Source organism: Electrophorus electricus, chromosome 2 (assembly GCF_041902795.1).
Source record: "Electrophorus electricus isolate QZ-2024a chromosome 2, ASM4190279v1, whole genome shotgun sequence".
NCBI classification, from domain to species: Eukaryota; Metazoa; Chordata; class Actinopteri; order Gymnotiformes; family Gymnotidae; genus Electrophorus; species Electrophorus electricus.
Window position 1 is genome coordinate 12,245,167 of NC_137498.1, and position 27,020 is coordinate 12,272,186.

Consider the following 27,020-nt stretch of genomic DNA (forward strand, 5'->3'; position numbering starts at 1 on the left):
AGGGTGTGTGTAAAATGATGTTTTTCTCCAGGTCCTTCAAATGTGGGTCTGGCCATCCTGAAGCAGCTGTGTGTGTGTGTGTATGTTTTTGTTTGTATGAATGTGCATGGATGCAGGTGCATGTGTTTTTATGTGTGTGGCTTGGCCACCTCCTGTCACGTCTCTGTTGTACTGGGACTGTCATGACCTTTCATTGTTACCCTACCAATGCCAGTGTCTGTCTTTGTCTGTCCCCATTACTGTCTGTGTAACTGTCCCAATTACAGTTGTGGTTCCAGTTCCTGTTGTCCCGCCCCTGTCCAGCCCATCTCCCATTCTGATCCTGTAGAGGTTCCTGCACCTCCTCTCAGACGACCTCCAGTCCATCCCACTGTCCAGCCTGGAATCCTGTCCTCTTCTGTCCCTGAGTCCTGGTGTCAGTTTCCTGTCCAGCCTGCTGTCAGGTTTCTAGTTGCAGCACAGGGTCCTGTTTCCACCCCTCACCCAACAGACTTTTTTTCTCTTTATCCAGATGTCCCTGTCAAGGTTTCTGTCCCCAGCCCAGACCCTGCCATGTTACACTGGCCTCGGGTTCGCTTGTCAGCTGGTACGCACGTCAGGAGCTGCACGTTGGGGTGGGGGCTACTGTAACACCCCTTCACCACCATCACACAGGGGTCCTGTGTCTCCCCTTTCACTTAGCTGCCCATAGGGTCTAGTCTCACCCTCATTATTTCCCATATAAAGCCTGAACCTTTCCAACCACTAATGTCAATTATTTTGCATTAATCGCATGTATTACTCTGTGTATGCAACGTTCACACCGTATGTTCACGTGTGCTTTCATTTTCATTAAAAACCACATCAAAGATAACTCACACTTGCATCCTACCCCACACTCGTTAAACCAATGCATGTTACCTCCATTGCTAGATGATGGACTGTTGTGGAATTTTGAACAAACAGCAAGTCAGACGTGATTAAGAGAGTAATTTAATTAGAAAAAGAATAAAATAAATGTTTGGCTCGCCTCAGATAGGGAGCCCCGAGTATACAAAAGCGTGGCTAGTTATACTACTCCTGTGCTGTCTTTAACCAATCATCTTTTCTTAAGCAGCTCTTCTTCCCTTTGTTGCTGTGGCTATAAGCCAATCAGCTCTCGGCTTGGTTTTTCCCACAAAGCAACCCAAACTGACTCCAAACAGTGTGGGTTGTATGTCGAGTTGACCTTGATGTTAACAGTTCCTGATACATGTTCAACTTAATCAGCAACAGGCGGATACAAATGTGCAAACAACATTATTAATTTAAGAACAAAAGGATCAGTGTGATTTTATATGAATCACATAATACATAGTTCCGTATCATTTTCCATCACATGGACTAAATGTCTTCTAACCTGTTGGAGACGTCATTGTAGTAGCAGGTTTAGTTGAAGCTGTTGGACTTGTTGTGTCAGCGTCCACTGGAGGAGGATTTACAGGTTTATATGGAGCCTCTGCAAGAATAGAAAAGTGTGATCAGTTATAAGTAATGAGGGTTCAGGGCTGTTATGTATTTAACAAGTTTAGATTTTGTACTACAGAACTGATGTATGTACAGTTTGGCCAAGCAGACGTGTTCAGTTGTCTGTGTGTCAGTGGTGGTGATACGTTGGCTACGTCTGAAGCTGCAGGGCTCTGTAGGTGCAGTGTGTCCTTCTGTCGTTTTCTGTGAGTGAATGAATTAGGGGCTCCTGGGTCGGGTCTCTCTCTCTCTCTCTCAGTGCATTTCAGTTCAGTAAGCTTTACTGACATGACCATATACAACTATAGTATTGCCAAAGTAGTATTACAACATGAACATTACACAACATTACAACCTTTGCAGTTATGGAAATTAAGAATTCTGTTATGATAAAGAACTTGAAGAGAAACTGTAATTGGTCTGAAATAATAATAATTGGAAAAAGTAAAAGGGAAGAAGTGAAAAGAAAGGGAAGTAATAAATAGTTAATAATAATAAATAAGTAACTTTTATATACTGGGTAATATAGTCTGTGTGTGTGTGTGTGTGTGTGTGTGTGTGTTTGGGTGGGTTAATCACTGTCCCTCATCTTACGGCAGGCAGATATGCATCACCCAGCTAAAGCGCTGCTTTCCTTCTTTTCGCCCAGTAGGATGGGCAGTTTGTCAGTGTTAGACAGACACTTAAAGTTGGGGTGGATCATCTCAAATTTTGTAAAGTAAATTTGCCATATTTGGATGAATTTTTCACATTCAATGAGGAAGTGCAGCTCTGTCTCTACAGTGTCATATTTACATTGCTGACAGAGTCTCTGTTCTCTGGGCAGCCATGACATTTATATCGGCTGGTCTGGACGGCCAGGCTGTGTTCTCTGAGTCAACGTGGTTCTGTGTTTAATGTCAGTCACTGTGTACAGGTCGTCTGCTACAGTGTACTGACGTTTTAGGGCCAGATAACGTTGCATTTTGCTTTGTGCTTGTGTTTGTGTTCCAGTGGGTGATGTAGTTTAGTTTGTGAAGTGTAATAATTTGTTTTGGTCTGATTGTTTGTACTTCAGACTGGTCCTAATGTGTTAGTGTTAGTGTGTGTTAATGAACTCAGTGTCATCACCAGCTGTGAGAGGAGACTCTTTTCTCTGCTCTTATTTTTTCTTTTTCTCTCTCTCCCCCTCTCTCTCTCTTTCTCTCTCTCTCTCACACGCATACTTATTACAACTCAAGGAGACGCGTTGACGTTCACCGCCTTGTTTTATTGTGAAAAGGAAGCGCAACGCTCCCCCTGCTGGTAGACAATTAAATCTATTTTGTTTCATAAAGTCAAACGTTTTTACCCCCATTCTTTATCTTTTTTTCTTTTCTTTTTCTTTCTATTTCTCCCTCTCTTCGACCCTCCTTCCTTCTCTCTCTCCATCTCTCGATCCCTCCCTCCCTCCCTCTATCTATCTATATACTGTATATATAACAGGGCAGCAGACAAGAGTCATTAACTAGAGGCATGAAATACAAATACAAACAGAAGATGTAACTAGAAACAGACAGAAGTAGAACTGCAGATCCTGCCGCTGGATAGATTTTTTGTTTTATGTAGTACAGTAGTTATTGGTACAGACCAGTCACTATATGCAGTCAGCCACATTTCATACATTAAATACACAAGAGGTTGGTTTACCTGTTACTTGAAGTTGGACCGCTATAAGATGATGAATGCTGATGCTACACCTGTACTGTCAGCAGGACAGACCCTCCCACAAATCCACTCAGCACTGTGGGAGGATTCACAACATCCTCACAGACTAGAGAAAGCAGAAACACTGACATGTTACACTACTGTTATGAAATAACCTGTACAACCAGTGACATTCATCTGTGAACCATCATATGAAGACAAAACAAATCCATTTGTGAAATGTTTATGCCCTCTGTCACATGCATTAAAATATAAATGGATTAGAAAAATCTTGTAGAGTCATTGGTTCTAGCCCATCTGCTGTAATACACAGTTAGTGTAAGCCATCCTCCAACTCCAGTCATGATCAGTGTCTGACCAGTAAACGACTGCTGGCTGGATATCTTTCACTGGCAGAACACTCTCAACCGACCAGTAGTACTGAATCCAGCAACACTGCTGTACGTGAACCACTCACATCAGTACAACACCCACTACCAAGCCTCCAGCACTGTAGTGGGACTGACGTGTGGAGAATGGTTCAGTATTCACATATACTGGGACATCTGTGGTCAGAAACTGACCAGTGATGTCCTGGGTGCAGGATGACACACAAACTGTGTAAGATACCAGGTGAACATAGTCTGTAATTATACCTACACATTCACTTATTAGAGGTACTGAACGTGTTCAGTGAGGGCAGGTGAAATGTATGTCAGTTGTGTTTGACTCTTCTAGACTGGTGACAGAGGGTGTCTGGTGACTAATATCTGAGGATAATGTCGTCCACATGTTAGATACATAAATATGTAATGGTGTTTCTCTATTTGTAAATGTCCTGTTTAGTGTCCTGTTAGTAATATGTGATGTTGTTTCTTATAAAGTGTGTGGTGCATGTATTTATATTACATTTATTTGTAAAGTTCATGGTGGACATGTACCAGGTGAAATCTACTTGTGAAATTTTAATTTGTGTGTTTCTGAATAATATATTACCTGAAACAAAGTTTGACGTCTTTGTGTGTATTCCCTTTAGTTTGACACCTGTAATCTCCCTCATCCTCCACAGTCAGGTGTAATATGAGTAGAGAGAGATTTCCTGGAGAGTGAACAGTACCCAGCTGAATCCTGTTTCTGTACTGTTCACTCTCACTGGAGATCACAGTGCTACTGGAGTCTTGGAATTTCTCCCAGGTGAAACTCTCAGGTCTGGTGTGTGGGTCAATACAGGAACAGGGCAGCAGTACTGAGTCTCCTGCATATGCAGTGATCTCTGTGATCTTGTGATGTTCCAGTGTACAGCCTGCAGAAACACACCAGTAGAAGACCTTCACTATCAATCCCCTCCTGTGCATGTACCAAAAATTGAATTTCATCTTTGGTTTTCTTTTTAACATGGCTTAACTGTCTCAAGCACACAGTGATTTGCTTTAAACATATTACTGTAAGTAGAAAGTGTAATTATCTTTTACACACTTGTAAGTTGCACTGAAATGTTACTTCCTACAACTACTAGAGTGATTGTTCAGAGTAACATTTACTATACAACCATGTACTGATTACTTACTTTACTCTGATTATTATGCTCTAGTCTGAGCACTGAATCAGATATACATGGGTTATATGTAATTAGATTTAACTGCACCACAATGATACATTGAGTTCAAGGTTTGGTTTATGACTGAAAGCAGCCTAATAACCAAATCTTAAATTCTACCTTACATGTTCAGATATAATATATAATACAAATCTCTTCTTGGGCTTGTGCGTGCTCATTCTCTCTCTCTCTCTCTCTCTCTCTCTCTCTCTCTCTCTCTCTCTCTCTCTCTGGTAACATTTAGAAAGTACTGTTGTATTTCTGTAACATATCATTTATTTAGTTTCATTATAATATCTATTCTATTCTAATGTATAACTAATTGTCTTGTATTATGTTAATTAACCCTTTGCTACATTGAACTCATATGAAGCTCAGCTCTTCATATAGTATTTGTAATCAGATTGATGGAGTCCAGATGTTCGCAGATGACATTAAGAACTCAAATTATTAAGAGGGGAACATCCACTGCACTGGTGGACTGCGACTGATGGGAGGCGTAGTCTGGGGCAGCGAGCATGACAGTATTAAATGCAGATATTTAAGTACTGACTGCAGTGAAGAACCAGCTGTATTTTTGTAGAGTGCTGACACTAGTTTCCTATAAAGTATCCAATCTCTGCACTGCACGTTTAGTAGATCAAATCCTATGTTAGGCTGGCTGAACCTCTGACAAAGCAGGATGTATTAAGATTGAGGAATTTTAGAAAGGTGGTTATGCATATTCTCATAACATGTTAGGCTATGCAGTAGAGTACTCTCTTCAGAATATAAATTGTAATTACAGGCATTATTTGGATTCAGATACATTTTATAAGTTTTATGTGCATTAGACCTTTGCCTGCACCTCTGCTGTTGGCTGTAGGTAAGTGGCACAGGGGTAAATAATTACAGTAACAGAAACTCCAAATATATCACTTGTAATATCAAATTGACATCAACATTGACTAAATCAACTTTTATGACTGTTTGTTTATGCCCATTTGCAACTTGTCATAGCAAAGCCTTGCTTCTTATTTTAGATGTTTCAAACCAAAAAGCTAAAATAAGAACACATTAGTGATTTTGGTCCAACTGGTGCACCAACATTAATGATCTGCACACTGTGCAGTTTTAAGAACAATAATGTAACGCGGAGGCAGACTGGACTTGACGCACATGTGTAAACGAAAATTCTTTATTTCCAAAACTGGTAGACAATGACGTCAGAAGTAACAAAATGATGCAAACTGACTAAATGGAACACCAAAAAAGAGACAAACAAGCTTCACAAGAACTTCAGAAAAAAAAAGTGTGATGTAACGTTTGATACTAAGACATCGAAGCTCGTATCACAGTGTCCCGAAAATTGTATCAAAGTTATTATTACCACTAATATTACCACTAAAGTTACTAATAACACGTGACTAATGGTGGTGGAAACTAAAAACTTCACCGAAGCACAGGATGAGAGTGAGACTGTTTCATAAGTTTGGCACTATCCTATAACTTGGAAACTATATATTTTTACTAAAAATTGGAAATGTGGAAAATATAGAATCCAAAAGGGAGAATAAATGTTTCACAATGTTAACCTGTCTCCCTGAATAGTTTGCAACATTTTACTGTACTAAGTTTTCACATAAAACGGGAAAAATGATTTTAAGCAAATTATTGCAGAACTAATGTTTAAGCAGCATTACTGATAATCCAAAAAATATTTCTTCTTTTTTTTTTATTAAATATGAAGGCGGTGCAGTGTTGTATTGTTTATAGTGCTGCGCACTTTTGAATCTATGGCTGCTATAATTTATGAGAACCACCAGGTGTCGCTGTTTTGTCACCAGCTTTCAATGCTCCAATGCTTCGAATCCTTTAGCAGTACAATAAGGAAGAACCTCAAACGCTTCACAGGACTTCGTCTGCACATCATTACCAAAAAGGAAGTAAACACACATCTGCAGATAAAAACACACCTGCATTCCACAACACACTACACACAGCTACAGCAGTAACGCTGCTACACATCTTATACACTCTACAAAACTACAGTGTACTGAACACTGAAAACTGCACCCCAGACTACAGTCTGTCTGTGGGAATCACCACACAACTATGACCTGGAACTCTACAACTCTCTCAGTAGAACTTCACTTAAATTCACCACCCACTAATATCCACAATAGAGGGGAAGTGTGTTCAAGTGCAAAATAAATTATTCCTCCACTTCTTTCTCTCTCACATACAGACTAAATCTAACAGTGAAACAGTGTCTTTCTAGTGTCATCACTTCCTCCTGAGCTGCCCAGTGTTCAGACCCCATCCTCAGTAAAGTGATCCTGCAGTAAGAAGTAGTGCTACACAGTGATCCCCCTCAGCACTGTTTGGTCACATCATTTCACTCCTGCACTTAGTGATCAGAGGACCAAACTGAATGTGTAGCTTAGCAAATATTAGACAGATCAGACAGGAAGAGCTCTAGACTACATGCTGATCAAAATAAACATTGATCATTTAATCAGGTAAACATGAGGATTGTCCGATAACATTCATATTATTCATAAAGTACAGGTGGAATGCAGCAGTCTATGATCATGTTGTAGTTTTCATACTATCAAGAAAAAACTACTTAAGTGAAGCTGTGAAATTCACCCACTGATACAGAACCACTAAAGGAGTCACCAAAGAAAAGATCACTTTGGATGTAAACAGTACAACGTCATCACAACCCAGTTATCACAGGAAGTAGAAACATTTTCTCTCCTTTTCTCTTTGTTACTTTGTTCTTTTTGTTGTTAAAGCTGTCAAAAGCTGTTTAACAACTGTTTGCTAAATGGTGAATATCTGTAAAGTAACTAATTGAGGCTGTAGGCTAGTGTGCACTGCACTGTAACAAGACAAATAAAATAAAATAAAAACTTAAAGACAAAAACCCCAAAAAACAAAAATAGTAATAAAAAATGTATAAATGCTAAATGGTGAATATCTGTAAAGTAACTAATTGAGGCTGTAGGCTAGTGTGCACTGTGCTGTCACAACAACAACAACAACAACAACAACAAATCATAACTAAAAAGACAACCCCCCCCCAAAAAAAAGCAAAAATAGTAATAAAAAATGTATAAATATAAGAACTGAGAACAGCAATAGAGAGAGTGGGTTTCCTTGCCTAGTACCTCTATGCACATTTTGTGATGTTATTACATTAATACTGACTGTGGCCTTAGGTGTGGTGTTACAGATAAAATGTGAGGAGAAAAACTTCCAGTTTTTTTATTGAAGGCCTTCTCTGCATAGGAGTTTCTAATATGTGGAGTGAGGTGTAACGTATTTGTCACGGTTGGCCGGGCAGCCAGAGGGAGGGACACACCCACTCCTGCTAGGGATCACACTAAACACCTGCCTCATTCCCAGTCTCCTGCCTACTAATCACCTCCACCTGTTCCTTGTTCGTTCTCTCTATTTAAACTCACAGGTCAAGAGAGAGTGCAGCACATTAGTGGCCCGTCGGACTGCTCACTCCCAACGTGTACATCGCTACAAGGACTATTGGAACAGAGTAGTGTTTGTCGTTAGTAGTGGTATCGTCACATATTGACAATTGAAAATAAGGAGCACTTTGGCGCAACCTTGCCTCTCGCTCCCTCTGAACTGCCACCGTCACAGTATTAGGTTAAGTAGTCTACCCTGTTAATGGTTGAGTGTCTCCTTTGATGAAACCAGTTTGATCAGTGATGGAATAATATGTTCTAATCTAATGGCTAATGCTTTGCTATTTTTTTTCCCCATTTTTTATTTCAGTGATTCCAAGAGATGATAGTTTTACTTAGAGATGGGGATTGTACTTGGATATGTAGATTTCATTAAAAGGACCATATAAGGACAGACTTTAATAAAATATGTGCAGAGTAGACCAATACCACAGACCAAACATCTTTCATCTCCAAGGCAGCCTGACTGCTGTCCAAGGTGCTGAAACTGCACTCTTCAGCCAAGTTCAGAACCTGTGCTGTACACAGCTGCTCTGCATATGGCTGCCCAGTGGGACCCAGACAGAAGCCCCTGGTGCTTCCTCAGCTGTAGTTGTAGCCACTCACCTTCCCACCTCACCAAATACACCAAAAGGTCTTTAGAGGTCGCATATCCTACATTTTTCCTTTATTTTAGAGTTTTCTTAGGTGTCTTCTTACAATGTTTTTGTGCCGTTATCTTCCAAAAAGAGTCATAATTCAATTTTACACAACTATTTTCCATCCTCTCTTTATCCCTTGGAATTAAACAGGCAGTTTCTGTAGCTGTTCCTTTAAGATGTAAGATAAATGAGCTCTGTTCTGATTGGCTGCCCTGTATTGTGCTTCATTTAAAAAGCACTAAGAGCTGAAATATGTCTGAGAACTGCAATGTAGGTGTTGGGGGTTAAACTGCTGTAGGCCAAAGAGGCAGAGATAAGTAAATGAGCTGGTTCTCATGACATCAGAGAAACAGTGATTTCAAAACAGGCTATTTTTACAGATTATATTCTATATATAGACTGTAAGGAATTGGAGAGTAAACAATGTGTTTTGAAAATGTAACAATATTTACATATTACTTAAAATTTTTTTATTTCAATAAAGTGAGTGACATTCAGTTTTTCATGGTAGGGGCCCAGATATGACTTTGGCAAAACCAATAAGCAGAGTCAGTCTGCACTGTTTGTATTCGGTATCTTTTGTGGTGCTGTGGTTGTTAAGGTGCAGTTCCATCTCTGAATCAGCGTCTCACCTACTTCCCCTTCAGTCTTGTTGCGACATTTGTATTCCACATTATGTTTGATTTACTGTTTCTTTTCAAGAACACAGAAGGGAAACGTGTGCTACAGTTTACAAACTTGATGCAAATTCCTGAACACTATACAAATTCAGAAAACACTTTATTCAAAATGCCATGTGTGCTATATTTTGGAAATGCGAGGCAACTTCAGAAAACACTTCCATTGTATTGTGACTGAGTTTGCAGCATTTCTGAAGTTGCACTGCATTTCAGAACAGTAGCACACGTGTTTCCATTCTAATGAATTTGTTTTTTTTAATTTATGCATTTTCTGCACAATGGGTCTTCACACCCACCGTAGAGCTGGACATGGATACCTCAGTTGTCTTGCCAAATGTATTTATTCATCACTAGTCCAACTCTTTATCCTGTAGGTAGTGAGCTCTGCCCCTCCTCAGGTCTCCATGGTAACACAGAGTAGTATCGTCTTGGATATGATGAGCTTGTCAGAATTCATGAGATCAGAACTCACTGTAGCCTCTCCCTGAAACCCACCCCCACGCCCCACTTAGTAAAACACACACAAGCACCAAACACATACATCATACACCACATGTAAAGGACAGTACCACATATACAATCAACCACAATGAGGTGTGACCTCTGTCACAGGCAGCTGGATACAGAAGTGGGTAGTGGACAAGAGCTGCATCATAAACAGAATGAACAACTGAGGAAAAAATAGTACTAACAGAAACAGTGTGTGTTTTGTGTGTGTGTGTGCAGCAGTAGCATGGGATGTCCAAGCCTCCTGACCAATTGATGAACAAATGAGCAATAAATAACACAACCAGAAATAAACAAGTGAGCACATTTCACACGTAGCACCCAGAGCACCCAGATTAGCAATACACATGTGAGGGGGAAGCGGTGCATGCTGGGAATTCTCACATCTGTAAACTGGTAGCTATGACTATGGTGACATCAGAATAACTTGGGACTAAATAAGAAAAGTCTTTAAACTGGAGTCACTGGAATGAATTTATGCTGCCAGAGTCAGTGATTGACTGATTAAACCATGAGGTTCAGAGCTGAATCTGTCACTGATGAGGATTTGGAGACTGTTTTACAGTCTTCATGGGTGAGTGAAAGAAGTAAACATGTCATTCACGCACCACTCAGAGGAACAGCACAGCAGATTTTTAAGATCACAAATCCAAAAAGGAAGCATGCGCATATGCATGTCTGTGTGTGTGTTATTTATGTATTGCTAAAGTGCACCAAGTTTAGCAATACATATGTGAGGAGGAAGAGGTGCATGCTGTACTGTACTTTATGTTTATTTATTTTTTCTTATTTGTTCATTTTTTATTTGTAAATTTTTCTAAGCCTCTAAGATAAGAGGAACAACATAGGAGAACTTGAAGCCCAAACACCCAACAAGAAGAGAGAGAGAGAGAGAGAGAGAGAGAGAGAGAGAGTGTGTGTGTGTGTGAGAGAGAGAGAGAGCAGGGCAGGAAGGTGTATTTGCATCTACAAGTATCCCTTTGAATGTACATTTACTATGTGTGTAAAATTGTCTTTCTCCAAGTCCTTCAGATGTGGGTCTGGCCATCCTGCAGCAGCTGTGCATGTTTTTGTGTGTGTGTATACGTGTCTGTGTGTGTGTGAGAGAGAGAGTGTTAGTTATTTAGTTATGTATTGTTAAATTGTTAAACAGTGCTCCAAGTTTGCTAGGAGGAAGAGGTGCTTGCTGGGAAACTGTACTGTTTTTGTAAGACAGAAAAACGGGGACATGTGACAATAATTGAAACCACTAACTCATGTAGCCCATCTCCTGACCTGTTATACTAAACCAAAAGCACCTTCCCTGATTTACACTCATTTTGTATTTCTAAAACACATTTTTTTCAATACGCTAAGCACAATTCTCTATATTGGACACATCATTCAACAGAAATACGTGTTTCTTATGGAAAACCCTCAAATGTAAATGACACTTGACAAATTTTACTAATGACACTTAGAAATCAGAGCCTGAGCACTATAAAGAGGCCACAGGCTCGATGTCTTGGTTGGGTATCAATGGAGGTCAGTATTGGAGAGCGAGGATGAGGGCGAGGAAGAGCAACCATCACGGATGAGATCTGGGCCACTTTGGTTGACCATGTGGTTAAGCATGGGTTGTGTTTCAGAAATCCTGAGCAGGGGTCCAGCCTAATCTGGGTCACTACACTGTAGGAAGTGTCAGCAAGTACTATAGTCAGTGTCCCTGAGCAACATGGGGGTAAACCATATAAATAGGCTAAAACAAACAAACAAACACACACTGTCTTCACAGTGGGAGACAGCTGTCTGGCTGAAACCCTCTGGGAAGTCCTGATAGCTGAGACCTCCTGATTGAAATGGATTTATTCAGTACCAGTCCAGCTCTTTAACCTGCAGGTAGTGAGCTCTGCCCCTCCTCTGGTCTCCACAGTAAAATGGTATTACTCTATCTTGTTTGACTGCTAGCTCAATAAGGGATATTATGGGTACGTCAAAATTCATGAGATCAGAATTCTCTTTAGTCTCTCCCCCAAACCCACACCCACTCCCCACTTGGGCAAACACACAGAAGCACCAAACACATACATCACACACCACATGTACAGGTAGTGAGCTCTGCCCCTCCTCTGGTCTCCATGGTAATATAGAGTAGTACTGTCTTGTTTGACTGCTAGCTCAATAAGAGATATGATGGGCATGTCAAAATTCATGAGATCCAAAACCTCTGTACTCTTTCCCCCAAACCCACCCACACTCGGGAAAACACACAGAAGCACCAAACACAAACATCATACACCACATGTACAGGACTGTACCACATATACAATCAACCACAATGAGGTGTGACCTCTGTCAGAGGCAGCTGGATACAGAAGTGGGTAGTAGACAAGAACTGCATCATACACAGAATGAACAAGTGAGGAATAAATAACAGAAATAAACAAGTGAGCACATTTCACATACCACACCATAATAAAAAACATTTTTTATAAATGTGCAGATTTATAGAGCAAAATGATCCTTGTAAGAGTCACATTACTCAAGTACTCTTCCTGTTTCTTAATTCTATCAGTCTTACTAAAGTCCCTACAATTCCTACCTTATGCTGGTCTGAAGTAACTAATCAGCAATTAGCAAGTAATTAGCAGCGGTTCCTCTCTACTGGACCGAACCACAGCGCAGATTTCAGTGCCACTTAACGGAACAAGTCGGCGAAGAATCAAATTTACTTTATTCTCCCTTAACTCGGGTGGACAAGACATGCTTGGAGTCCATATTTCGCTCCTTTAGAACAAAACGCTGCTAATATTGCTAACAAACACTGGAAGCCAACAGCAACGATAGCTAATAGGATTTGTAAATAAGTCAGATATCGAGCTACATGTCCTCAAACCTCATCCAGGTCGCTTCCCGGTGACGTGTTTCTTCACTTGTCTAGTTCACAGTGAGTTATACGACACACCGACTAGTCTGGGAGACATTTATTAACACTTGGATGCGGTTTGACCGGCTTGAGAGAAGTTTGTGGGTATCTATTTACGAAGACTATATTTGAGTTTCTGCTGACCTCCAGTGTTTGTTAGCATTTAACAGCTTTTGTTCTAAAATAAAGAGGCAAAATTTGGACTTCAAACATTTCTTGGTCGATAGACAGAATCTGGGATAAGTGGTGAGCTGCTGCTCTCTGCTGCTCCCAGATATAAATGCCTTTGTGCAAATGAATGTATGAGGATGACAACACCTGTAGAGAGAAGGTAACACTCACCATCAGCAGCGTGGAGCACAAGGAGCAGATAAACACACACCTGCATTCTTACTGAGTTACACACACACTACACACAGCTACAGCAGGACTGCTGATACACACCGTACACACTCTTCAATACGGTCTACTGAATGACTTCACAGCTACACTTATAGTGGAGAGGAAGTGTATTCAGATGAAACTCTGACAAACTAAGCTCAACACAACACACACCAAATATAGAGATGTGGTAGGTTTTGTAAGATGTCATGTGGTACGTCCTCTTTCTTCCTTATCAGTCAGTGATCTATCAGATATTCTCACATTGTCAGTGAGGACGGTCTCATTCTTAGTTAAGTGGCTCCGTCCTTTGTTATAGAGACACGATGTAGAAGCTCAGGGGGTGAGACCCAACATAACCTCCCTCACTGCTGTTTGGTCATTTCATTTCACTACGACACCCAAAGTACTTCAAAGGCTTATTAATGAAAACAGTGTAACGCTTCTTACCTGGAGTGAGGAACAGGTGCTACGGGGTAACCGCGATGCGTGGAGTTAACATGGAGTGACACACACACTGCTGTGGACAATCTGAAAGACTTTTATTCTCTCCTGGACCACTTCAAGCCAGATCACACGGCTACCATCACTGTATTTATACGTAAAGAAAACAGTAAAAAGCACCGTACAGCGTTACCAAAGAAAAAGGAGTGTTGAGAAGGCGAGCAGAAAGGTGATGGCTCTCTCAATCTACATAACCATAAACCTCCCTCTTAAAGGCGCAGTACAACTGTGTCTGTTACAACAGCAGGTGGAATTACGGCAGCCACAGAACTGGCTACCTGAGACTTTAAAAAAGTTTGACCAGATGTTTAAAGGAGTATTTAATTTGAAAACATTATTTTTATACATAATGCAGTGCATGAAACATAAGTCAGGGTGTATTTTTAATTGCACATGTTCAGTTTGAGTAGTGTGGTTCAGTTTCAAATTTGATATGGAATTTGTTTGCAGGAGTAACTTGTTTGTTGGCCAAAAAACTGGTCCTCACTCTGTAAGAATGTCACTCCACCACTAGAGATGAGAACTCTACTCACACCACAAATGTACTGTTGCTTTCAGCTTCTACATATCAAAAGCCTTTTCTAGGTCTGTACAATAATGCACAGGTTAAAGGTATGAATTATGTAAGTCAATAAAAAAATACATCAATCTTATAGAAGGAAAATTGGACTTTTTAAAAATAAATGATATCAGTCTTAATAAGAAATTTGTCATTTTATAATCCCGGTGTTGCCATATGATTTACGTAAAATTGTAGCATGGGTCCACCTAGTGGCAACACGTTAGATTGCAGTTTTACTGGATTGCCAAGGGCAACAGTTGCTAGAAAAATCTCCCAAGAGGAAGAAGTAAGAGGAAGAAACTTTGAGAGGAACCAAAACTCAAAAGGGGGCCCATCCTCCTCTGGCCAACAATGGTCACCACTATAATAACAATTTAAAAAGAAAAATGAATTTAATAAGTGAAAAAATAAGCAATTAATGTCTAGTCCAACTTTCTAGAGGTCCTGTTCTTGTCCCGAGGTGTGCATTCCCGGTGTGTTGTCTTGTATGTTGATTCACTATGATGATCTGATCACAGCAGTTGGTGCAACATCCAGGCCCCTTTGAGTCTGTCAGGGTTCAAAATCAGATTTATCACCTCTGGTTTGGTGTCAGATAAAGTAATAAGAATCACAGTAACACTGCTACTAAGCCAGTAAGTGGAGGGGCCATAATTGTAAAAATATGTATACAGTTCTGGTTTAACCATTTGAGCAGTAACTGAGTCAGAAATCAGACTTCAAAATGCTGTTCTCAATTTAAAGAATGTACAATGTATGGTAGCTAGGTCTGACATTGAGGATTTTAGAGGGGATCTAATTTTTTTAATGTTTGTGCATTAGAGAGTAAGAATTTTAGTTCTTTTTCCAAATATATTTGATTTTATATGACTTAATGTCTGTACTGGATCTGAAAATCCCCTTGTCCTGTAACAGATAACTTTATTATATATCTCTAGGATTAGGTAAAACCATGCATATTAAAAGTAATATGTTTCAAACCATTTTATTCTTAGATTTAGTGCTTAGATTTTTACCAAGGCCCAATCCCCTCTCATTTTTCCTCCTACCCCTTGTTTTCAAGTGTCATCTTGCTCCTTCGGACTGAGTTACAAAGGCTAGTGGTTAAAATCTTCCCCCTTGCTTCTGTTTCCATTTTTTCAATGATTCACAAGGGATTCTGAGAAACACTCAGTTTGGAGTGGGACTATGAAAACCTTCAGTTTGGAGGGCCATTTAGCACTAACAGTGCACCCTAGCCCTCTATCGGACACCCAACCCTTACTTATGAACACCGCATATGGAGGGCCAGGGCTAAGTGGTAGGGTCAAGGGGTGAAATGTGATTGGGCCCAAGTGAAGGTGTATGAGGCACAGGAACATGATAAATAATGATGTTGCAGGGGGCCACAATGACTGGATTTAAACCTCTGTGCTACCTGGGCTGTTTTTAAAAAGAAACACACATGGTCTGAGCGAGCTGTTAGTCGTGCTTTTAGTCCTTGTGGTTTTAACCAGCAGTTTTTAGTATTAAGTGTAATGGCTCATAGCAAAGGCAGAGTCTAATTATAACTGATCACACAGGCTCTGTATAACTGGCTTGTCAAATAGCTGTCAAATACATAATAAATAGAATAATACAAATATTTACACTTTATTACAAGAAAAAAGGATTTGTGGTGGAGGAGACATAAACATACATATTTTGAAACACCATTCATTACCAAAAAACAACCCGCTCTATTGCTGATTTTATGTATTTATGCTGTATGATGTTTGCTGTATTTATGCATTTTATGTTTATAAAGTGTCATGACTATACTATAAGTAGCGTATGCAGTATTTGTCCACCAGTAAACTGGCTGTGTTACATGGCTGCTTTAACGGCAAGTTGTCAACAAGGAGGCTTTTTCAGCCTTCTGGTGGTTTCTCAAGCCTCCTCTTTCTTCCCCCACAGACACCCCCACACTGAAACCACAACAAGCATGTCTGGTTCACAGCGGCACCAGGGGCCCTGTGGGCTCTGTGAAACTACACAATGAAAAAACAGACCTCAGGTGTTCTCAGGACTCAAAAGACACCACAATACTGTAGTGAAGTCCTTGTGGACCTCAGTGAAGTACAGCTGAGAGAGTTCTGGACTGAGATCTGGAGTCAGTGTGTGTCCACAGTAGTAGTGGAGTTCTGGGTGTAGAGTTGTATAAATACCCTAATGCTAATATCTGCATTCATGGACAGTGTATGACCCTACTTTCATGTAAATACTTGTGTCATGAAATAACTCAGCTCAGTGAATACATCAAATATAACATGCAGGCTCCACTTTTACAGCAGTGTTCTTAATCTATTAGTGGTGTGAGAAAAATATGGTTTGTGGACTAAATTGTGGTAGAAAAGTATTTGATATGTGTATGGCATCTTAAAGTAAGTATGTGCAGTTTTTAAAGTCAATAAACATTTTGCTCTCAAAACACCTTATGAACGCCCCAGAAGAAGGAGGAGACTGTTCTGGTCTGAGAGCTTAGGATGTCTGACGTCTGCTGTTGTTTCTTTTCTCACAGTTCCAACCATTGGGCAGCGGATACCAGATCAGAATCTAAAGCCCATTTTAGACCAGAAGTGACAACCGTGCTGCTTTGACACCTCTGCAGCTGAACTGTGGTCACACACTCACAAGCTCAGTTCCCTTCTAGTCTATTTCTTGCCCTATGCCATGACAGGCTTATCAGTGGTTTCTAGCTAGAAATAGTACAAAATACTACATTTATTCTGTAAAGTGTAGTTTACTAATCAAAACAGCACAACACTGACTGCTGGGTCTATTCTAATGTGAAATTGGGATAAAGGATGATGTTTTAAACAAAGACTAAAACTAGACTAGGTTCTCAATGGCAGGTCCAGTTTGAATTTAATTTAGTACAAAACAGGTTTAGTATGAGTAGGACTGGTATGGTTACTGATAATTTGGGTAATATTGTGTACTGTGAGGAGAGATGTCAGTATTTCACTGAGAAAAGGGACTGCTCATGTACTACCCAAACCATGTCCATGTTCAACGGCTGATTAATAGAGTTTATAAAAGTTCAAATAGGTTCTTATTTTGAGTAATGCAGGTTTTTGTTGTTTGTTTTTGACTCATTCAGTAAATCCAGAACTTCATATTACTCACAAAAAATCTTAAAGAACCTTTCTGCATAAGCAATGGTCCACAACAAATTATTGTGATGTGGAAACTGAAAAAGCAAACAAAAAGCAGGTCCTCTCACTATCTAGAAATTCTTTAATGTGTGTGTGTGTGTGTGTGTGTGTGTGGATGTTTGCATGCTTATAGACTCTGGAGACATAGAGCAGACAGCATTCAGTAGTCACTGTGTATAAGAGTTCAAAGCATATTTATCAATAAAACATAAATGATACAATGATTAAAAGATTAAATACACAGGACATCATAAGACAGTGCAAACATGAAATATCTCATGCCATGAAAAAGTAATGCAAAAATGTGTATGTGCACAAGCTTTGAGGTGATTAACTCTATAAACTGCATTTTAAAACTATAAACTTAGAAAGAGGAGTTTGAGAATAAGAGTGAGGGGATAGTATGTCTGTTTGTTTCTCTCCTCTACATCAGACTCCACCCCCTTTGCTTTATATTGAGCATGTGTGTCTCCTATATGGTTTCACAGATGCAGCATCATGGTCAGTGTGGGGTTGTGGGATACATTACAAAGGAAGAAACAACCAGAGTCCTCACAGGTCAAAGGACATGATGGCACTGTGTGTGGTTTTGTATGTCTCCGTAAAGCTGGTGATGTGAACTTGAAAAGAAACATAAGAGCTCTGGCCAAGTTCATTTGTTCCCAGTTCCTCTCTGCTGGGTGGACATTAGGGTCTGGAGTACTGAAGTAATGCTGTGAGAGTTCTGGAGTCAGTGTGTGTCCACAGTGGTAGTGGAGATCTGGGTGTAGAGTTATCAGTGTGTGCTGGGAGGTCAATGGTGTTTCCATAGAGACAAGGATGCTCAGTTTGTGTTTTCCCTTTACTGTACTTCCTCTCACTAAAGGTGAGTGTGAAATTCTCTCTTAATGCTGAGTGACATGAAACTGTACATATATGTGCTAATCTAAAAATGTTATTAAAGTGAGTTGAATCATTCAAGATTTATTTGGCTGAATTAGAATCATAACCTGGCTGGTCTTAGAATGAAAAAATATGATTAAATGGTCCAGAATGCAAACAGACTATATCTTTGCATGAATTAAAGTTTATTAATCAAAAATAAATCAAAAAGTCAAAAGATGTTATTTCAGAAAATGAAAAGACAGGTTGGGGAAAATGAAGGGAAAAAAGAAATACAAAATAAATTGGTAAAAAGAGCTGGGAAAAGTTAAAGAGTAGGGCTAATTTTGTTGGAGCGCTTGGCACAGGACAAGGTGCTTTTTATAGCCTGCCATGCTCGTCTGAAGAAGATGCGTACTCTCTTCAACCTCTTGCATTCTGAGCCTTTATATTTGAAATAAAAGTAGAATTTTTAAACTGGTGTCCATGGAGTGGATGTATGTAAACTCTGATTATTGATGTGGTGCTTTGATGCTACTCACCAGCTGGGGTGTTCTCCACTTTGACTGCCTCTGTAATCGATTCCCCTACTCCACCCAGATCCTCTCTTACATCTACAGATGTTTATTTTTCCCAAAAATCAATACAAATGCAATTACATAATAAAGTACAGGCACATATTTAAAGTGAACAAAGATCATATCCTACTGTGTGTTCTTAATGGAAAGCTAGATTTATGCAAGAAAGTACATCTGCACCTTCTACATGGGCGCTGTGGTCCAAAGAGCAAATCTCTTCCGTTGACTCTATGATCATAAAGTGTTCAGCAGTTCTGCTCCGGATGGTACGAACCTCCTTACAGTCCTGCTGTTTCTTGGGTGAGAAATGAGAAATAATCAGTGATGAATTGTAAAGGAAATGAATCATCCATTGACCCCACCTGGGCAGTGGAAACTCCACTAATGGACAGCATATTTTGGATTGCCATCTGTACAAGTCAGGGAAATGTGAAGGCAAAATAAATAAAACTGTGGATGCATTAAAAAGATGTAGACACTTACACTTTCTCCCAAACTGGCACAGTAATGTTGCTTAAACCAAGCAATGGGAGCAGGGTATCTATAACTCTTCTGGCTTCTGGTGATAATATTAGTAATTAAGTTGTCCCTTGGCATCTAGAAAGGGCAGAAGAAAGCTCTATTGTCACTGAACGATAATAAAGCTGTTTACTTTCTTTTAAAAAGTTTGCATGTGTTTTTGGACATTAAAAAAAAACTTTAATTTTTAAGAATTAAAGATTTATTCCTAATAAGTAATTGAATTTGAAATGAAAATTAGGCTTTGATTACAACACAATTTTCTATAAAACAAGGCTTATTTTACATGCATTTGTGCACAGGATTACCTTTGTACCCCAGTTTCATATCTCTATATGGAAATGAAAAATCAGAGCCTGTAGACTTTATATACAGTTATTATGTAACAGAACAAATGACCACCTGTAGCTCAATTTCTTCTACAAATGTTAATAAATGTGAAACAAAGGTTGTCTGTTGTGCGACAGTGCATAATGGCCACACTCGTGGTCTTACAGAGGCTTTTCTAAAACAAGCCCATAAGTCACTTTCCCTTGTCTCAGTCAACGTATTTCATCTAATGGAGTTCGGTTACCCGAATATTTTCAGCTACGTCCCCTTTTATTTATCAAGGTTTCCTTTTGTTAGTTCACTCTCTACTCACTTATTCCGCATTTGAAAATATTTGTGCGGTCCGTGAAATTAAACAGCTGTGACGGCCCGAGTGCCGCAGGTCCCACAAACTCGCTTGACGTAGACAGACGTTTATTAGACGAACACGAATAACAAACACAGTGGCGCTCACACGAAACAGGCAAGATGAACATGTGAAGCATTGAACACAGCTTACAAACATAAAGTGCACCACGTACGTGAACATTAGCGAACACAGACCGACAAGGATGCACACACCAACCGGGGTTTAAACACACACAGACATTAGGAGAATAACCCGCTGCAGACGTGTGTGACTACATAGTCGTGGTTTCACACAAGACCATGAACTCCAACTGCAGGCGGCGGGCCGTACCACGTGACTAGTGGGGCGGGGAGCTCACTATCAGCCCACTAATTAGTTCTCCGTTCAGTCAAAAGTTCTCCAACATTAAAATGTGTGTTCTCATTTTAAATTCGCATATTGGCTACTTGTTTATAATACGATTCCGTTATCAAATATTTAGTATCTGCCTTTGTAGATAAAATTAAATTCTACTTACGTTTTGTTTTCGTTTCTCAGTACCTCTTACGCGTGAAGAATTGTTTGTAGTCTCTGTTGATGTTTTGTCTAAAATGATCGTCATCGGCAAATCCACTCAATAAACTGATCTGGGGTCAGAAATAGAATGACACACATTATGACATAATCGAGCGCTAAATTCTGTTCAGTGGTTGTTTAGAACAATGACAGAAGTGCAGCTGAAATGACATTATAGTCTCATATTAAAAATCACATTTTAAATTCATTTCCCCCTCTTTACGCTATCATTTTGTTATCAGGCTCAGATTAAAAAATCTAAATAAAGTAAATATAACCTATACATGTAAACTATATATTAATTAATTAGTAATCATTCCACATAGGTACAGTTCACTCACTCTGTATTCGTTATAATCCAAAGTCATTTGAACACTCATTAAGGATCAAAATGCAACCTAAACAACAACAATAATACATTCTTAAGAAATTATACAATTTTAACTGAAAATTAGGCTAATTGATCACAATACAATGTTCAACAAAAACAAGGCTTATCTTTACTCGGGTGTTTCAGTACCAAAGCTACACAGTTATGCAAACACTTTCTTGCATAATATATGCTTATATTATGAAATTGAGCAACTGGAGAAACAGAATTAAATGCTCCATTCATTACCGCTTCAAATGGTTTATTATTTTTTAAAAATATATTTTTTAAAAGTGCAGGATTGTAGCCCCAAAATATATCCTATATGAAGTGACCTGCATTAAGAAATTAATTGTTGATGTCACTTACTATTATTATTGTTATAGTAGTAGTATTTAGTGGGGAATCATTTTATGGTGTTGATTGGAGAATACTATTAAACAAATTAATCTTACCATCAGTAGTAGTTGATGAAATTAATAACTTCTAACCATTTGGAGGTGTCATTGTTGTAGTAGGTTTAGTTGAAGCTGTTGGACTTGATGTGTCAGTGTCTACTGGAGTAAGATTTACAGGTTTATATGGAGCCTCTGCAAGAATAGAAAAGTGTGGTCAGTTCTAAGTATGAACTCTGTTTCTGTACTGTTCACTCTCACTGGAGATCACTTCCCATGTGTTTCTGTTTGTGTTGTATTTATACCAGGTGAAGCTCTCAGCTCTGGTGTGTATATCAGTGCAGGAACAGGGCAGCAGCCTGAGTGCTGCAGCTGATATGCATGAGATTTAACTGCACCACAATAATACATTGATTTCAAGATTTGGTTTTATGACTGATGGCAGTCTAAAAAGCAAATTGTAATTGTTCAAATTCTACCTTATATGTTCAGATAACATGGAGTGCCTCTTATACATTATCAGAAATATATGACATGTCGTCTCTAACTGGACTCCTACTAGATGTTTTCAGTGTTTCTTATAAAGTAGCTACTGAGAAGATATTTGATGATCTACAGATGTAGAGAGAAAGTCAACTTACCATCAGCAGCAATGAGCAGATAAACACACACCTGCATTCTTACTGAGTTCCACACACTACACACGGCTACAGCAGGACTGCTGATACACACCATACACACTCTTCAATACAGTCTACTGAATGTTCTGATAACTACAGTTACAGTGGAGATGAAGTGTATTCAAATGAAGCTTTGACAAACTTCTATCCCCAACACACACAACAAATATAGGGAGGCAGTAGGGTTTTATAAGTTTTTAAAAGTCATTTGGTGTGTCCTCTTTCTTCCTTAACAGTCTCACATTATAAGTGAAAATGTCATCATTCTTACTTAAGTTGGCTCGGTCCGTTGTCACAGAGATGTGGCGGCCCAGTGGGACAGACCCAAAATGACTCCCTAAGTGCTGTTAGTTCAGTCTAGCACACCTGCCCCTTTGTAGATGCATCATTTATGAACGTATTTAAATCCCTCTGTCACTGGAGTGGTTGTCGGTCTTTGTTCGTACTCAGGTTGGTGTTAATGGTCGTTTAATAAATGCATGTCTTCGTCAAGAGACGTCTGTGCTTCCTGCGCCTTGCCTTGCGGCACTTGGGCCATCACAACAAACAAAATATTTGTATTTTCTTATACCTGTGTGCGGGGGGTGGCATAACGTGAATAAGTGAATAAATCATATAAAAGCAGACATTGTGTTCACTTTGTTTTCAGTAGGCTACACCAAAAGTGAGGAGAAGGCCTTCAGTATTTTGAGGAGTTCCCTTCAGTATTCTGGGAAGAGTCTCATATATAGTCAGGGCCATTGGACCTGGACTTCACCATCTCTCACACCAATCTTATTCCCATTTCCTTAAAAAAGAGAGAAGCCTGCAGCCAAGGGATCAGTTAAGATGAGGCAAAAAAGCAAAAGAAAAAATAATGTATATGTAACATGCTGCAACCGTCCCTGATCTGGGCTGAGTTGCAACATCTGACTTGCAACATCTGACTTCTTCTATTCAAATAAATAAGTGGATGTCATGTGTAATCATTTAGCATTTTTTCTTCACAAACTAAAATATTTACTGTATAAACTGAAAAATCTTTAGGATTTAGCATTGTTGTAAATCACTAAACTAATATTTAGTTGTATAACTACTGTTTCTGAGAACTGCTTCACATCTGTGTTGCATGGAGTCGACCAACTTCTGGCTGCTGTAAACAGGTATTCCAGCCCAGGATGCTTTCCACAGTTCCTCTCCATTTCTTGGTTTTGCCTCAGAAACAGAATTTTTTATGTCCCCCTCAAGTTTTCTATCGGATTAAAGTCCGGGGATTGGGCTGGCCACTCTGTAACTTTAATTTTGTTGGTCTGGAACCAAGATGCTGCTCGCTTACTGGTGTGTTTTGGGTCGTTGTCTTGTTGAAACCTCCATTTCAAGGGCATTTCCTCTTCAGCATAAGGCAACATGACCTCTTCAAGTATTTTGATATATGCAAACTGATCCATGATCCCTGGTATGCGATAAATAGGCCCGACACCATAATAAGAGAAACATCCCCATATCATGATGCGTGCACCACCATGCTTCACTGTCTTTAGAGTGTACTGTGGCTTGAATTCAGTGTTTGCGGGTCATCTGACAAACTGTCTGCGGCTCTTGGATCCAAAAAGAACAATCTTACTTTCATCAGTCCACAAAACGTTTCTTCATTTCTCTTTAGGCCAGTCCATGTGTTCTTTGGCAAATTGTAACCTCTTCAGCACATGTCTTCTTTTTAACAGTGGGACTTTGCGGGGGCTTCTTGCTGATAGATTAGCTTCACACAGGCGTCTTCTAATTGTCACAGTACTCACAGGTAACTTCAGACTGTCTTTGATCACCCTGGAGCTGATCATTGGCTGAGTCTTTGCCATACTGGCTATTCTTCAATCCATTCAAATGGTAGTCTTCCATTTTCTTCCACATCTCTCTGGTTTTGTTTTCTATTTTAAAGCATTGGGGATCATTTTAGCTGAGCAGCCTATCATTTTCTTTATATCATTTTCACTTCTTTATATGTTTTCCCCTCTCCAATCAAAGTTTTAGTCAAAGTATGTTGTTCTTCTGAACAATGTCTGGAACGACCCATTTTTCTCAGATTTTCAGAGAGAAATGCATGTACATGTGTTGGCTTCATCTTTAAATAAAGGCCACCTGATTGACATCTGTTTTTTCACAGAAGGAATGACCTCACTAATTGAACTCCACAGTTATTATTTTGAACACACCCATTTCAATTAATTATTCAATTACACAAACTCAGGAGCATGCATATCATGAATGTTGGGTCTGATGGTTTTCTATGACTCTGCTACACCTACTGGTAAATTATTTACCATGTAGTAATATAATTTCTACCAAAAACAGTGATTGATATGATTAGTCATGTTGGACTGCTATTATTTCATCTTCCTTTGTAACTCAGTACAGTAAGTGATGTGGAGTCTGAGCTTCCTAGACACCACCATCTCCAATGATTTCAAACTAGAGATCACAACAGCCATAATCAAAAACTTTCATCAGTGTATCAGGAGCTGCTTTGTATCAGAAACTCACCATGGACCCCACACAACTAGGGAACGCCACACACTATCTGTATAAAACCCTCTGCTCAGGTATTTGTTACTGCTTCAACAAAACCTGAACTTCACAACTTGTGTTTCCCAAAGATGGTTTTCCTTTAAAAAAAATTTAAAACCATAAAAAAGTGCTGTATGTGATATATGTGATCCTTTATTTTAACTATACTGTACTAATTGTATTGTATCATCTGAACCCCCCTCAGATACAAAGTAGCACTCACTTGAACATGTGAACGAAGCACAGCAATACAATCCTGTAAACAAACACACACACACACACACACACACACACACACACACACACACACACACACACACACAATGGAAGATTTGACCTTGAAGGACATGTGCCAGTAATGATGTGGAGGTTGTTTTTCTTATGTTACAGTGGATGGTATGTGAGCATTCACCTGTGTCTCCTGCTCTCTCTTCTCTTCTGTTTGCCCCTTTCTTAGCCTCGTTTGTCCATGTCTCCGGACTACATTAGAAAACCAGACAGTGTGACCCACAACTTGTATGCATGCATGCATGCGTGTGTGTGTGTGTGTGTACCTTTGTATCTCCAGCACAAGACCCCCACGAGACCCAGCAGCAGGAGGAGGACAGCTCCCACAGCAGTAGTCATGAGGATATATAATAGATCACCAGCAGGGTTTTGGACATCTGAAGGCAAACGTTATACAAATGTTATGTGTATTTGTGTGCGTGTTAGTGTTTGTGTTTTTACACAGCATGCATTTTAATTGCTTTTTAAGATATTAGGAGACCATGTTGATATGCAGTAAATGCATGTTACCGTCAGTCAGAGTCTTTGCACTGTCAGTAGTGGAAGCGTCAGCTGGAGCCTTTGCACTTGTTTTGCCATCAAATCTTGATGTAAATTCTGTTGTTGAGATTCCTGGAGAGGGAGATGTGTTTGTTAGCATAAGATGGTGTACTGCTTTAGTACTAGCAGTACTAGGGTAGCAGTACTGAGTCTCCTGTGTGTGCAGTGATGTGTTTTGTCTCCCTTTTGTTTTTTAATTGCTCAATTTAATACTGATTTAATACTCAACCTGTAGAAACACACCCTACTGTCATACTCCACCACATTTGCTTGTTAAATTAATAAATATTTACTCTAATATTATATGATTTTTAGCTTTGTTCTAATAACATTCACTATCCTTATAACAATGATAGTTATAAGGTGTAACTGAGCAAATTGGTTGCTCCATTTAGGTAATAATTTGAGCTTTGTTTGATATTAAGTACCAATTTAACAATTTTTTAATATTTGATCAGAATCTACATTTCAAATTTACTAACATGTTTGTTAAGAGTGGTCTTCATAAGTCCTTCATAACAGCTAACACAAACCTAAATACACTTTTATAAAGGCTGATTCTGACAGACAGCTGTCATACAGTCTTCTCTTCATAACACAATACTATCCGTTGATTAGTTGACATAACACTTCATTCAAGGGCTATAGGTTGTTGTTTTTTAAGTTTTAAATATGTTTCCAGTTAAAATAACATAACGGGACCCCCCAGCAGACAGAGTCGGCTGAGAATGAGGATGGCCACTATAGCCCCCCCAATACCCCCAGAGAAAAATCGGGTCTGATGACCAATACCGTTTGTTCATCTTATGTAGCCCAGTTCTGTGTTGTTCCCGTTTGTCTGTCTTTATGCTCACTGTTATGTTTTATTATTGTTGTTCTCCGTTAGTCTTCCCTTAATGTTGTATTCCCTTGTTGCTCATTTCTTGCCCTCACCCTGTTATCATATTATTATTATTCTGTTAGCCTGTTTGTTCTTCATTCTATAATGTGTTGTTAGTCTTTGTCGAATATTAAACTTATTATTTATTTATTCTATGCAATCAGTTTGGTTCGTTACGGCGTCGTCACTTCACACGAGTGTTCACTCTCCACCCCTCCCGCGTTACAATTAGTTGTTGCTTACCAAGTGAGGGGTGACATCTTAGAACAGGCCAGACGCTTGTGGACAGCCGAGTTTTATTTGTAGCGGAATAAGCAACAATTGTAAAGTGAAACAGGCGAGAGTAATGGCCAGATATACACACACCAGGGAATTGCTCAGTACATGCTGATAGACCAGCGATAATACTTTGCAGGGAGTGAACGAAACCAGAGAGAATAAATAGTGTAGCAAAGATGAGACACATGTGGCACTAGTAAACAGGTGATGAGGATCTGGTAAGGTTGTGCCGGGGAAGACGGGAGTTGCAATCACGGACTGAGGGCGGTTGCGGGACATGAG

The 27,020-nt window shown here is 39.5% G+C and overlaps 2 long non-coding RNA genes across 4 annotated transcripts in view; both read right to left on the reverse strand.

Moving 5' to 3' along the window:
* Window positions 1-985: 985 nt before the first annotated feature.
* LOC145660226 (uncharacterized) overlaps window positions 986-27,020 on the reverse strand; it is a 32,151-nt gene continuing 6,116 nt past the window's right edge. The window contains exons 2-4 of the long non-coding RNA XR_014126445.1: window positions 4,147-4,453; window positions 3,154-3,277; window positions 986-1,477 (exon numbers count right to left, since the gene is read on the reverse strand). This is a non-coding gene — a long non-coding RNA (uncharacterized LOC145660226). The remainder of the gene's footprint in view (window positions 1,478-3,153; window positions 3,278-4,146; window positions 4,454-27,020) is intronic.
* Window positions 20,783-25,411, reverse strand: LOC145660225 (uncharacterized). 3 transcript variants are annotated; one of them, XR_014126441.1, is made up of 5 exons: window positions 25,306-25,411; window positions 25,164-25,231; window positions 24,975-25,007; window positions 21,627-21,725; window positions 20,783-20,836 (listed from the first exon to the last, which is right to left on the reverse strand). It is a non-coding gene; the product is annotated as an uncharacterized LOC145660225 (long non-coding RNA). The 3 variants fall into 3 exon arrangements; XR_014126439.1 differs by lacking the exon at window positions 20,783-20,836 and having other exon boundaries at window positions 21,378-21,725; XR_014126440.1 differs by lacking the exons at window positions 20,783-20,836; window positions 24,975-25,007 and having other exon boundaries at window positions 21,378-21,725.